The following is a 14,641-nucleotide window of genomic DNA, read 5'->3' on the forward strand; positions in this document are numbered from 1 at the left end:
TTTACTAGTAGTAGGAGTACTCTGACTGACTAGCTTTACTAGTAGGAGGAGTACTCTGACTGACTAGCTTTACTAGTAGTAGGAGTACTCTGACTGACTAGCTTTACTAGTAGTAGGAGTACTCTGACTGACTAGCTTTACTAGTAGTAGGAGTACTCTGACTGACTAGCTTTACTAGTAGTAGGAGTACTCTGACTGACTAGCTTTACTAGTAGTAGGAGTACTCTGACTGGCTAGCTTTACTAGCAGTAGGAGTACTCTGACTGACTAGCTTTACTAGTAGTAGGAGTACTCTGACTGACTAGCTTTACTAGTAGGAGGAGTACTCTGACTGACTAGCTTTACTAGTAGGAGGAGTACTCTGACTGACTAGCTTTACTAGTAGGAGGAGTACTCTGACTGACTAGCTTTACTAGTAGTAGGAGTACTCTGACTGACTAGCTTTACTAGTAGTAGGAGTACTCTGACTGACTAGCTTTACTAGTAGTAGGAGTACTCTGACTGACTAGCTTTACTAGTAGTAGGAGTACTCTGACTGACTAGCTTTACTAGTAGTAGGAGTACTCTGACTGACTAGCTTTACTAGTAGGAGGAGTACTCTGACTGACTAGCTTTACTAGTAGTAGGAGTACTCTGACTGACTAGCTTTACTAGTAGTAGGAGTACTCTGACTGACTAGCTTTACTAGTAGTAGGAGTACTCTGACTGGCTAGCTTTACTAGTAGTAGGAGTACTCTGACTGACTAGCTTTACTAGTAGGAGGAGTACTCTGACTGACTAGCTTTACTAGTAGTAGGAGTATGCTCCACTATACTGTCATGTCCAGTCCCATCATCCTCTAAAACAGGGGTTCCTAAACTTTTCACTCGGGGGGCCTCCTTTCCAGCGTTGGGGGAACATCTCACGCTCCTGCCTGCATCACGTCTAGTTCTATAGGTTCTAGCACTGTTCATGACAACAAAACTGTTCACACCCTTCTTGTTGGTGTAGAAAACATTTTGTAGGTTTAAAGATTATTTCCTGCAATTCTACACATTTTGTCACGAGGTGCAGAGAACATTATGCAGTTTTAAAGATAATTTTATTGCAATTCTATACATTTTTCCCATGTCTAATGTGTATTCATGTGATATTTACAACAATATCTATGGGCCAAAGAAACAAAATAAAAATAAATGTTATTTGACGTGGGCTTGTTGATCTGGACATTTCTGCCAAGTTAAACAGCTCTCTAAAGGTATGCAGTGTCTGACTTGGCAAGAGGAAAACTGATGCTGCAGTTAAGGAGGGATAGACCCTGGTTCTACTGGAGGGATGGACCCTGGTTCTACTGGAGGGATGGACCCTGGTTCTACTGGAGGGATGGACCCTGGTTCTACTGGAGGGATGGACCCTGGTTCTACTGTTCTACTGTAGGGACGGACCCTGGTTCTACTGTAGGGATAGACCCTGGTTCTACTGTAGGGACAGACCCTGGTTCTACTGTAGGGACAGACCCTGGTTCTACTGTTCTACTGTAGGGACAGACCCTGGTTCTACTGTAGGGACAGACACTGGTTCTACTGTAGGGATAGACCCTGGTTCTACTGTAGGGACAGACCCTGGTTCTACTGTAGGGACAGACCCTGGTTCTACTGTAGGGACAGACACTGGTTCTACTGTAGGGATAGACCCTGGTTCTACTGTAGGGACAGACCCTGGTTCTACTGTAGGGACAGACCCTGGTTCTACTGTAGGGACAGACCCTGGTTCTACTGTAGGGATGGACCCTGGTTCTACTGTAGGGATAGACCCTGGTTCTACTGTAGGGATAGACCCTGGTTCTACTGTAGGGATGGACCCTGGTTCTACTGTTCTACTGTAGGGACAGACCCTGGTTCTACTGTTCTACTGTAGGGATAGACCCTGGTTCTACTGTAGGGATAGACCCTGGTTCTACTGTAGGGATAGACCCTGGTTCTACTGTAGGGATAGACCCTGGTTCTACTGTAGGGACAGACCCTGGTTCTACTGTAGGGATAGACCCTGGTTCTACTGTAGGGATAGACCCTGGTTCTACTGTAGGGACAGACCCTGGTTCTACTGTAGGGATAGACCCTGGTTCTACTGTAGGGATAGACCCTGGTTCTACTGTAGGGATAGACCCTGGTTCTACTGTTCTACTGTAGGGACAGACCCTGGTTCTACTGTAGGGATAGACCCTGGTTCTACTGTAGGGATAGACCCTGGTTCTACTGTAGGGATAGACCCTGGTTCTACTGTAGGGATAGACCCTGGTTCTACTGTAGGGACAGACCCTGGTTCTACTGTAGGGATAGACCCTGGTTCTACTGTAGGGATAGACCCTGGTTCTACTGTAGGGATAGACCCTGGTTCTACTGTAGGGATAGACCCTGGTTCTACTGTAGGGATGGACCCTGGTTCTACTGTAGGGATAGACCCTGGTTCTACTGTAGGGACAGACCCTTAACTGGTTCTACTATAGGGACAGACCCTTAACTGGTTCTACTGTAGGGATGGACCCTGGTTCTACTGTAGGGACAGACCCTGGTTCTACTGTAGGGACAGACCCTGGTTCTACTGTAGGGATAGACCCTGGTTCTACTGTAGGGATAGACCCTGGTTCTACTGTAGGGACAGACCCTGGTTCTACTGTAGGGATAGACCCTGGTTCTACTGTAGGGATAGACCCTGGTTCTACTGTAGGGATAGACCCTGGTTCTACTGTAGGGACAGACCCTGGTTCTACTGTAGGGACAGACCCTGGTTCTACTGTAGGGACAGACCCTGGTTCTACTGTAGGGACAGACCCTGGTTCTACTGTAGGGATAGACCCTGGTTCTACTGTAGGGACAGACCCTTAACTGGTTCTACTATAGGGACAGACCCTGGTTCTACTGTAGGGATAGACCCTTAACTGGTTCTACTATAGGGACAGACCCTGGTTCTACTGGAGGGATGGACCCTGGTTCTACTGTAGGGATAGACCCTGGTTCTACTGTAGGGATAGACCCTGGTTCTACTGTAGGGATAGACCCTGGTTCTACTGTAGGGATAGACCCTGGTTCTACTGTAGGGACAGACCCTTAACTGGTTCTACTGTAGGGATAGACCCTGGTTCTACTGTAGGGACAGACCCTGGTTCTACTGTAGGGACAGACCCTGGTTCTACTGTAGGGACAGACCCTGGTTCTACTGTAGGGATAGACCCTGGTTCTACTGTAGGGATAGACCCTGGTTCTACTGTAGGGACAGACCCTGGTTCTACTGTAGGGATAGACCCTGGTTCTACTGTAGGGATAGACCCTGGTTCTACTGTAGGGATAGACCCTGGTTCTACTGTAGGGATAGACCCTGGTTCTACTGTAGGGATAGACCCTGGTTCTACTGTAGGGATAGACCCTGGTTCTACTGGAGGGATGGACCCTGGTTCTACTGTTCTACTGTAGGGATAGACCCTGGTTCTACTGTAGGGATAGACCCTGGTTCTACTGTAGGGATAGACCCTGGTTCTACTGTAGGGATAGACCCTGGTTCTACTGTAGGGACAGACCCTGGTTCTACTGTAGGGATAGACCCTGGTTCTACTGTAGGGATAGACCCTGGTTCTACTGTAGGGATAGACCCTGGTTCTACTGTAGGGATAGACCCTGGTTCTACTGTAGGGATAGACCCTGGTTCTACTGTAGGGATAGACCCTGGTTCTACTGTAGGGATAGACCCTGGTTCTACTGTAGGGATAGACCCTGGTTCTACTGTAGGGATAGACCCTGGTTCTACTGGAGGGATGGACCCTGGTTCTACTGTTCTACTGTAGGGATAGACCCTGGTTCTACTGTAGGGATAGACCCTGGTTCTACTGTAGGGATAGACCCTGGTTCTACTGTAGGGATAGACCCTGGTTCTACTGTAGGGATAGACCCTGGTTCTACTGTAGGGATAGACCCTGGTTCTACTGTAGGGACAGACCCTGGTTCTACTGTATGGATAGACCCTGGTTCTACTGTAGGGACAGACCCTGGTTCTACTGGAGGGATGGACCCTGGTTCTACTATAGGGATAGACCCTGGTTCTACTGTAGGGATGGACCCTGGTTCTACTGTAGGGATGGACCCTGGTTCTACTGGAGGGATGGACCCTGGTTCTACTGTAGGGACAGACCCTGGTTCTACTGTAGGGACAGACCCTGGTTCTACTGTATGGATAGACCCTGGTTCTACTGTAGGGATAGACCCTGGTTCTACTGTAGGGATAGACCCTGGTTCTACTGTAGGGACAGACCCTGGTTCTACTGTAGGGATAGACCCTTAACTGTAAGGTTTATATGTGCTATCAGAAAAATAAAATAAGGGCGTTCACTTAAAGGAGATTCAGGGAGGTCAGAGACCAGGGGACACCAGGGCTGCTGTACCCGACAGCGGAGATCCTCTACTGGGCATGATGCCAACCTAAACTACCCTCCCTCTCCTTTCCCCACAGGCAAGAGGGCTGAAGTCGACAGATGGCATGATGTCACACTGCTTAGGGATTAACAGATGGAAAGGGATAGAGAGCGAGAGAGAGAGAGGGAGAGTGGGATAGAGAGGGAGAGTGAGAGAGAGAGCGAGAGAGAGAGGGAGAGGGAGAGAGAGAGAGAGAGAGAGAGAGAGAGAGGGAGAGGGAGAGTGGGATAGAGAGAGAGAGGGATAGTGGGATAGAGAGCGAGAGAGGGAGAGAGACCAACAATGCAGTTCAAGAAATAGAGTTAAGAAAAATTTACGAAATAAACTAAAGTTAAAAAATCTAATAAAAAGTAACACAATAAAATTAACAATCACAAAGCTATATACAGGGAGCACCGGTACTGAGTCAATGTGGAGGCTATATACAGGGTATTACGGTACAGAGTCAATGTGGAGGCTATATACAGGGTGTTATGGTACAGAGTCAATGTGGAGGCTATATACAGGGTGTTACGGTACAGAGTCAATATGGAGGCTATATACAGGGTATTACGGTACAGAGTCAATGTGAAACCCCACCTCTTCAAGGAATACCTAGGATAGGATAAGTAATCCTTCTCACCACCCCCCCTTAATGATTTAGATGCACTATTGTAAAGTGGCTGTTCCACTGGATGTCAGAAGGTGAATTCACCAATTTGTAAGTCGCTCTGGATAAGAGCGTCTGCTAAATGACTTAAATGTAAATGTAATATATACAGGGTGTTACGGTACAGAGTCAATATGGAGGCTATATACAGGGTGTTACGGTACTGAGTCAATGTGGAGGCTATATACAGGGTATTACGGTACAGAGTCAATGTGGAGGCTATATACAGGGTGTTACGGTACAGAGTCAATGTGGAGGCTATATACAGGGTATTACGGTACAGAGTCAATGTGGAGGCTATATACAGGGTGTTACGGTACAGAGTCAATATGGAGGCTATATACAGGGTGTTACGGTACAGAGTCAATGTGGAGGCTATATACAGGGGGTACCGGTACAGAGTCAATGTGGAGGCTATATACAGGGGGTACCGGTACAGAGTCAATGTGGAGACTATATACAGGGGGTACCGGTACAGAGTCAGTGTGGAGGCTATATACAGGGGGTACTGGTACAGAGTCAATGTGGAGGCTATATACAGGGGGTACCAGTACAGAGTCAATGTGGAGGCTATATACAGGGGGTTACGGTACAGAGTCAATGTGGAGACTATATACAGGGGGTACCGGTACAGAGTCAATGTGGAGGCTATATACAGGGGGTACCGGTACAGAGTCAATGTGGAGACTATATACAGGGGGTACCGGTACAGAGTCAATGTGGAGGCTATATACAGGGGGTACCGGTACAGAGTCAATGTGGAGGCTATATACAGGGGGTACCGGTACAGAGTCAATGTGGAGGCTATATACAGGGGGTACCGGTACAGAGTCAATGTGGAGACTATATACAGGGGGTACCGGTACAGAGTCAATGTGGAGGCTATATACAGGGGGTACCAGTACAGAGTCAATGTGGAGACTATATACAGGGGGTACCGGTACAGAGTCAATGTGGAGACTATATACAGGAAGCACTGGTACAGAGTCAATGTGGAGACTATATACAGGGGGTACTGGTACCGAGTCAACAGGCTCCTTCGAGGTATAACATTTGTACATAGGAGTTAAAGGTTTAGTGTAAAGTGACTATACATAGATAATAAACAGAGAGTAGCAGCAGTGTAAAAACAAAGGAGGGGAGGTTCATGTAAATAGTCCGGTGGCCATTTGTTTAATTGTTCAGCAGTCTTATGGCTTGTGGGTAGAAGATGTTGAGGAGCCTTTTGGACCTAGACTTGCCACTCCGGTAACGCTTACCGTGCGGTAGCAGAGACAACAGTCTATGACTTGGGTGACTGAGGAAGGTGTTTAGTCACATGGTTCTTAACTTAGTTAGGGTTCATTGACAATTTCCTGGGCCTTCCTCTGACACCGCCTAGTATATAGGTCCTGGATGGCAGGATGCTTGGCCCCAGTGATGTACTGGGCCGTAAGCACTACCCTCTATAGTGCCTTATGGTCGGATGCTCACGTTGAGGGAGAGGTTGTTGTCCTGACACCACACGGCCAGGTCTCTGACCTCCTCCCTATAGGCCGTCTCATCGTTGTCTATGCTCAGGCCTACCACTGTTGTGTTACCGGCAAACTTGATGATGGTGTTGGAGTCGTGCCTGGCCATGCAGTCATGGGTGAACAGGTAGTACATCAGGGGACTGAGCATGCACCCCTGAGGGGCCCCCGTGTTGAGGATCAGCGTGGCGGATGTGTGGTTGCCTACATTTACCACCTGGGGGTGGCCCGTCAGGATGTCCAGGATCCAGTTGCAGAGGGAGGTGTTTAGTCCCAGGGTCTTTAGCTTAGTGATGAGCATTGTGGGCACTATGGTGTTGAACGCTGAGCTGTAGTCAATGAACAGCATTCTCACATAGGTGTTCCTTTTGTCCAGGTGGGAAAGGGCATTGTGGAGTGCAATAGAGATTGCATCATCTGTGGATCTGTTGGGGTGGTATGCGAATTGGAATGTGTCTAGGGTTTCTGGGATGGTGGTGTTGATGTGAGCCATGACCAGCATTTCAAAGCACTTCATGGTTACAGATGTGAGTGCTACTAGGCTGTAGTCATTTAGGGAGGTAACCTTCACATTCTTGGGCACAGGGACTATGGTGGTCTGCTTGAAACATGTGGGTATTACAGACTGGGTCAGGGAGAGGTTGAAAATGTCAGTGACGAGCCTTGCCAGCTGGTCTGGCCTCGTGGCCTTGTGAATGTTGACCTGATTAAAGGTCTTGCTGAATTAGGCTACGGAGAGTGTGATCACACAGTCGTCCGGAACAGCTGGTGTTCTCATGCATGATTCAGTGTTACTTGCCTTGAAGCTAGAGGATAGAGAGGTAGAATTGAATTGAATAGAGAGCGAGAGACTGAGAGGGATAGAGAGATAGAGGGATAGAGAGAGGTAGGTGGGTGGGTACGTAGGTGGGGGTTAGTGTTGGGGGTGTAGGGACCTGTAGGTGGGTGTTAGTGTTGGGGGTGTAAGGACCTTTGGGAGCCATAATGTTGGGAGCCATAATGTGTGCTTGATTAGGCAGCAATAGGCTCTCAGACAGATGGAAGCTGGGCTCCTCCAGGATGGAGGAGGGGAGAAAGAGGACCTGGCCCCAGGGTATCAAGGCTTTGGGGGGCCTCAGGGGGGGTAGAGTGGAAGGCTCGTAAATCGCTCTGCGCGCAGGGCGCAAGCGGTGGCTTTTCCATGGCAGCGGCTTCTGCGAGCGCAGACAAAAATGACAGCTGTATGCTAATGAGGCAGTCTGCTAGGGGGCCCTTAGGAACTCGGTCGGGGTCTCAATTTACTACTGAGAAGTAGAATAGTAGAATACACATGGTTCAATTTCTAAGTTTGGTACATCAACAGTTACTGTTTGGTACAATTTCTAAGTTTGTTGGTGCATCAGCAGTTTTTCTCTTGTTACTTACTGTATGTCAGTTACTGACAGTGACTCAATTAGCCATGTCAGCTAACACTTTTTATATTGGTAGTTAGCTGGCTAAACTATTTAAACTTGTAGTGATCATGGCGGAATACCGACTGGGCATGAAAGGCCCTGACCTCCCGGGGGACCCCATTGATTTTGTTAGTCATTCCCACTCAAATATCATATTAACATGGAATAACTCATGACAAAATGTGTAGAATTGCATGAAATTAGCTTTAAAAGTGAAAATGTATCTCCACCCCATGGCAAAATGTGCAGAATTACAGGAAATGTACTTTAAAACAAAAAATATTCTCTCCACCATCAAGAGGAGGCCCGGGTGGGGGGCCCACGACCACATCTCTCTCAGTGCCCCCAAAACGCTAGAGCCGGCCCTGACTATACACACACACTGCAGGTACAAGCATGAGCAGCTGGTTTCGGGAGGCAGTGTGGGTTGGAGCGCGAAACGTCACTGCAGCACGAGCAGACTGTTGACATTCGGTGTTCTGATGCTCTGGTGTCCGCTATTCTGCGTTTCTCCGGTGTTCTGATGCTCTGGTGTCCGCTATTCTCCGTTTCTCCGGTGTTCTGATGCTCTGGTGTCCGCTATTCTCCGTTTCTCCGGTGTTCTTCTGAAGTCTTCAATTCAGACTCTTAATCCGTAACCGGAATATTGGAAATGATAACATTTTGACAATTGAACAGAAGCATCGTTTTTTCTTTAAACCTTCCTTTTTTAAATTATTTATGTTTGAGAATTTGGAGTTTACTTTTAAACGAGAAATGTTGTTGGATTGTACTCTGCAAAAGATGAAGATATTTGGCAGGTTGGATTACACACTGGTGAGATTTTACTAAATTTATAGTTGCTTATTATAGGATGGTAATACGCATACAAATCTCCCAGGGCAACAATAATAACAGCTTTCTACAACAGGGATGGACCTCGGATATATTTCCAAAATGTATTTAGATACTGTTGAGAGTTACAATAGTAGAATACACAAGGTGCAGTATTGAAATATGGTTAAGCATTAGTAGTTTTCCTCTTGTTAAGTCAGTCACTGATAGTCACCTGAATTAGCCCACGTCAGCTAACATTTTTTTTAGATTGGTAAATTATAATAAATAAATAATATATCCCATTTAGCAGACGCTTTTGTCCAAAGCGACTTACAAGTCGGCTGGGGCCACTACTTTTACATATGGGTGGCCCCAGCGGGAATCAAACCCACGACGCTTGGTGTTACAAGCGCCATGCTCTACCGACTGAGCCACACAGGACCTAAATTTGTTGAGCGAGCGGCTATCCAAATTCGTTATCATGAATCACCAGCTGTTGTGAGCCAATTGATTTTGTTAGTCAGTCACACTCCGATATATTAAACACTGTAACCATTTATCTCCTCTCCCATGGCAAAATGTGTAGAATTGCATAAAATGTGTCAGGACGGCCGCCGGCCCATCTGTCTACCATTCACAATGAGATCAGAGCCTGAGGAGGTAGAACAGAACAGAATATAACAACAACAGAACATAATAATTGCCTTCCAGGAAGGATTTATTTTTTTACAGAAATAATAATTATATTAAACTACAACATGATGTACATTTACATTTACATTTAAGTCATTTAGCAGACGCTCTTATCCAGAGCGACTTACAAATTGGTGAATTCACCTTCTGACATCCAGTGGAACAAGTAGTTCTATTACTTCTGTAGGTTGTAGTCCTAGTTACAAGCAGACAGACAGACAGTTCTGTAGGTTGTAGTCCTAGGTGACAAGCAGACAGACAGTTCTGTAGGTTGTAGTCCTAGGTGACAAGCAGACAGACAGACAGTTCTGTAGGTTGTAGTCCTAGGTGACAAGCCGACAGACAGACAGTTCTGTAGGTTGTAGTCCTAGGTGACAAGCAGACAGACAGACAGTTCTGTAGGTTGTAGTCCTAGGTGACAAGCCGACAGACAGACAGTTCTGTAGGTTGTAGTCCTAGGTGACAAGCAGACAGACAGACAGTTCTGTAGTTTGTAGTAATAGGTGACAAGCAGACAGACAGACAGTTCTGTAGGTTGTAGTAATAGGTGACAAGCAGACAGACAGACAGTTCTGTAGGTTGTAGTCCGAGGTGACAAGCAGACAGACAGTTCTGTAGGTTGTAGTCCTAGGTGACAAGCAGACAGACAGACAGTTCTGTAGGTTGTAGTCCTAGGTGACAAGCCGACAGACAGACAGTTCTGTAGGTTGTAGTCCTAGGTGACAAGCAGACAGACAGACAGTTCTGTAGTTTGTAGTAATAGGTGACAAGCAGACAGACAGACAGTTCTGTAGGTTGTAGTAATAGGTGACAAGCAGACAGACAGACAGTTCTGTAGGTTGTAGTCCTAGGTGACAAGCCGACAGACAGTTCTGTAGGTTGTAGTCATAGGTGACAAGCAGACAGACAGTTCTGTAGGTTGTAGTCCTAGGTGACAAGCCGACAGACAGACAGTTCTGTAGGTTATAGTAATAGGTGACAAGCAGACAGACAGACAGTTCTGTAGGTTGTAGTCCTAGGTGACAAGCAGACAGACAGACAGTTCTGTAGGTTATAGTAATAGGTGACAAGCAGACAGACAGACAGTTCTGTAGGTTGTAGTCCTAGGTGACAACCAGACAGACAGACAGTTCTGTAGGTTGTAGTCCTAGGTGACAAGCAGACAGACAGTTCTGTAGTTTGTAGTCCGAGGTGACAAGCAGACAGACAGACAGTTCTGTAGGTTGTAGTCCTAGGTGACAACCAGACAGACAGACAGTTCTGTAGGTTGTAGTCCTAGGTGACAAGCAGACAGACAGTTCTGTAGGTTGTAGTCCTAGGTGACAACCAGACAGACAGACAGACAGTTCTGTAGGTTGTAGTCCTAGGTGACAAGCAGACAGACAGTTCTGTAGGTTGTAGTCCGAGGTGACAAGCCGACAGACAGACAGTTCTGTAGGTTGTAGTCCGAGGTGACAAGCAGACAGACAGTTCTGTAGGTTGTAGTCCGAGGTGACAAGCAGACAGACAGACAGTTCTGTAGGTTGTAGTCCTAGGTGACAAGCAGACAGACAGTTCTGTAGGTTGTAGTCCTAGGTGACAACCAGACAGACAGACAGTTCTGTAGGTTGTAGTCCTAGGTGACAACCAGACAGACAGACAGTTCTGTAGATTGTAGTCCTAGGTGACAAGCAGACAGACAGTTCTGTAGATTGTAGTCCTAGGTGACAAGCAGACAGACAGTTCTGTAGGTTGTAGTCCGAGGTGACAAGCAGACAGACAGTTCTGTAGGTTGTAGTCCTAGGTGACAAGCAGACAGACAGACAGTTCTGTAGGTTGTAGTCCTAGGTGACAAGCCGACAGACAGTTCTGTAGGTTGTAGTCTTAGTTACAAGCAGACAGACAGTTCTGTAGGTTGTAGTCCGAGGTGACAAGCAGACAGGCATATAGTTCTATAGTTGCAGCGTGTGGATAACCCCTGAGGTTATCTCCTGTTCTATGGAGTTTAGAACCCATCCCTGAAACGTAACTGTTTAGTCCCCGCTCGCTTCTGTTGTTGGGTTTTGGAGAACAAATCTGTGTAGAAACCATGAGGATCTTTTCAGAGACAGGAGTATTTGAGCTAGTGATGCTTACACAATGATCTGCGTCATACACTATGTTGGATTCCGTTCCGTGTGTGTGTGTGTGTGTGTGTGTGTGTGTGTGTGTGTGTGTGTGTCTCAGTGCAGCTCCAAATCTATACAGTATTCCGGGTGGTAGGTACCTTTGCGCAGACCAAAAGCATGGCCATAACAGTTAACAGTAATTTAACACGTGCCATCTCCTTCCCTCCCTCCATCCACCCCTCCCCTCCATCCTCCATCTCCTCCTTCCTCCGCCTCCTCAACCTAGTCCTCAGTGTGTGACGAAGGACCGAGGAGATATGAGAGGTCCTGACAGTGATTGTGTGTGTGTGTGTGTGTGTGTGTGTGTGTGTGTGTGTGTGTGTGTGTGCGTGCGTGCGTGCGTGCGTGCGTGCGTGCGTGTGTGTGTGAGAGCAGTGGTCCTGGTGTCTGTCTGATCAAAATATGTCTTGTGTTAGTGAAGCTGATATAACCTGATACATACAGCGCATTCTGAAAGTATTCAGACCCCTTGACTTTTTCCACATTTTGTTACGTTACGGCCTTACTCTAAAATGGATTAAATCTACACACAATTGTGTCTAAAAAAAACTCTAAAATGACAAAGCAAAAACAGGATTTATAGAACATTTTGCAAATATATTACAAAAACATTGGTAATGTCATAATCATTCAGACCCTTTACTCAGTACTTTGTTGAAGCCCCTTTGGCAGCGATTACAGCCTGGAGTCTTCTTGGGTATGTTGCTACAAGCTTGGCACACCTGTATTTGGGGAGTTTCTTCCATTCTTCTCTGCAGATTCTCTCAAGCTCTGTCAGGTTGGATGGGGAGCATCGCTGCACTGCTATTTTCAGGTCTCTCCAGAGATGTTAGATCGGGTTCAAGTCCGGGCTCTGGCTGGGCCACTCAAGGACATTCAGAGACTTGTCCCGAAGCCACTCCTGCGTTGTCTTGGGTGTGTGCTTAGGGTCGTTGTCCTGTTGGAAGGTGAACAGTCTGAGGTCTTGAGCGTTCTGGAGCAGGTTTTCATTAAGCATCTCTCTGTACTTTACTCTGTTCATCTTTCCCTCCATCCTGACTAGTCTCCCAGTCCCTGCCGCTGAAAAACATCCCCACAGCATGATGCTACCACCACCATGCTTCACTGTAGAGATGGTGCCAGGTTTCCTCCAGACATGATCCTTGGCATTCAGGCCAAAGAGTTCAATCTTGGTTTCATCAGACCAGAGAATGTTGTTTCTCATGGACTGAGAATCTTTAGGTGCATTTTGGCAAACTCCAAGCGGGCTGTCACGTGCCTTTTATTGAGGAGTGTCTTCTGTCTGGCAACTCTACCATAAAGGCCTGATTAGTGGAGTGCTTCAGAGATGGTTGTCATTCTGGAAGGTTCTCCCATCTCCAAAGAGGAACTCTGCCGCTCTGGCATGGAATCATGTGACCAAGACCCTTCTCCCCCGATTGCTCAGTCTGGCTGGGCGGCCAGTTCTAGGAAGAGTCTTGGTGGTTCTAAACTTTTTCCATTTAAGAATAATGGAGGCCACTGTGTTCTTGGATAACTTCATAGCTGCAAAAATGTTTTTGTACCCTTCCCCAGATCTGTCACTCAAAATAATTCTGTCTCTGAGGATTCCTTCGACCTCAATCCTTGGTTTTTGCTCTGACATGCACTGTCAACTGTGGGACCTTTATATAGACAGGTGTGTACCTTTCCAAATCATGTCCAAGCAATTGAATTTACTCCAATCAAGTTGTAGAAACATCTCAAGGATGATCAATGGAAACAGGGTGCACCCGAGTTCAATTTCGTGTCTCATATCAAAGGTTCTAAAATACTTAAAAACCTGTTTTTTGCTTTGTCATTATGGGATATTTTGGGGCGGCAGGGTAGCCTAGTGGTTAGAGTGTAGGGGTGGCAGGGTAGCCTAGTGGTTAGAGTGTAGAGGCGGCAGGGTAGCCTAGTGGTTAGAGTGTTGGACTAGTAACTGGAAGGTTGCAAGTTCAAACCCCCGAGCTGACAAGGTACACATCTGTCGTTCTGCCCCTGAACAGGCAGTAAACCCACTGTTCCTAGGCCATAATTGAAAATAAGATTCAATATTGTAGAATAAGGCTGTAACAACATGTGGAGAAAGGGAGGGTCTGAATCCTTTAACCTATACGGCGGTCGTAATCAGGCTGAGGGTTGCCTAGTGGTTAGAGTGTAGAGGGGCAGGGTAGCCTAGTGGTTAGAGTGTAGAGGCGGCAGGGTAGCCTAGTGGTTAGAGTGTAGAGGTGGCAGGGTAGCCTAGTGGTTAGAGTGTAGAGGGGCAGGGTAGCCTAGTGGTTAGAGTGTAGAGGCGGCAGGGTAGCCTAGTGGTTAGAGTGTAGAGGTGGCAGGGTAGCCTAGTGGTTAGAGTGTAGAGGTGGCAGGTAGCCTAGTGGTTAGAGTGTAGAGGAGGCAGGGTAGCCTAGTGGTTAGAGCGGTGGACTAGTAACCAGAAGATTGCAAGTTCAAACCCCCGAGCTGACAAGGTACAAATCTGTCATTCTGCCCCTGAACAGGCAGTTAACCCACTGTTCCTAGGCCATCATTGAAAATTATAATTTGTTCTTAACTGACTTGCCTAGTTAAATAAATGTAAAATATATATATTTCCTCTGTATCAAACAGCATCCATTGGGCCACACCAGTGAATGATTGACAGCCCCATATCCCCCCATTTAAGTATCTGTCAACCTGTTTGTTCTCAGACAAACATAAGGCTGTTTCCTGTCTAGTTTCCCACCAGCTTATCTAAAGACCATTAGGTCCCAGAACAGCATTCTGTCCCATCTACAACTTCTCTATGACATACTGTACACTACAGTGAAGGCTGGTGGGAGATCCTATAATTAAGGACTGGCTCATTGTAATGCCTGGAATGGAATAAATGAAATGGTATCAAACATATGGAAACCACATGACTCCGTTCCATTTACTCTGTTCCAGCCATTTCACAGAGCCTGTCCTC

At 46.8% G+C, this 14,641-nt stretch overlaps 1 protein-coding gene across 1 annotated transcript in view; it reads left to right on the forward strand.

Moving 5' to 3' along the window:
* Positions 1-14,641, forward strand: part of LOC135541314 (arf-GAP with coiled-coil, ANK repeat and PH domain-containing protein 3-like) — a 203,998-nt gene that overhangs the window by 136,668 nt on the left and 52,689 nt on the right. The window lies entirely within an intron of this gene.

Source organism: Oncorhynchus masou, chromosome 6 (genome assembly GCF_036934945.1).
Source record: "Oncorhynchus masou masou isolate Uvic2021 chromosome 6, UVic_Omas_1.1, whole genome shotgun sequence".
NCBI lineage: Eukaryota > Metazoa > Chordata > Actinopteri > Salmoniformes > Salmonidae > Oncorhynchus > Oncorhynchus masou.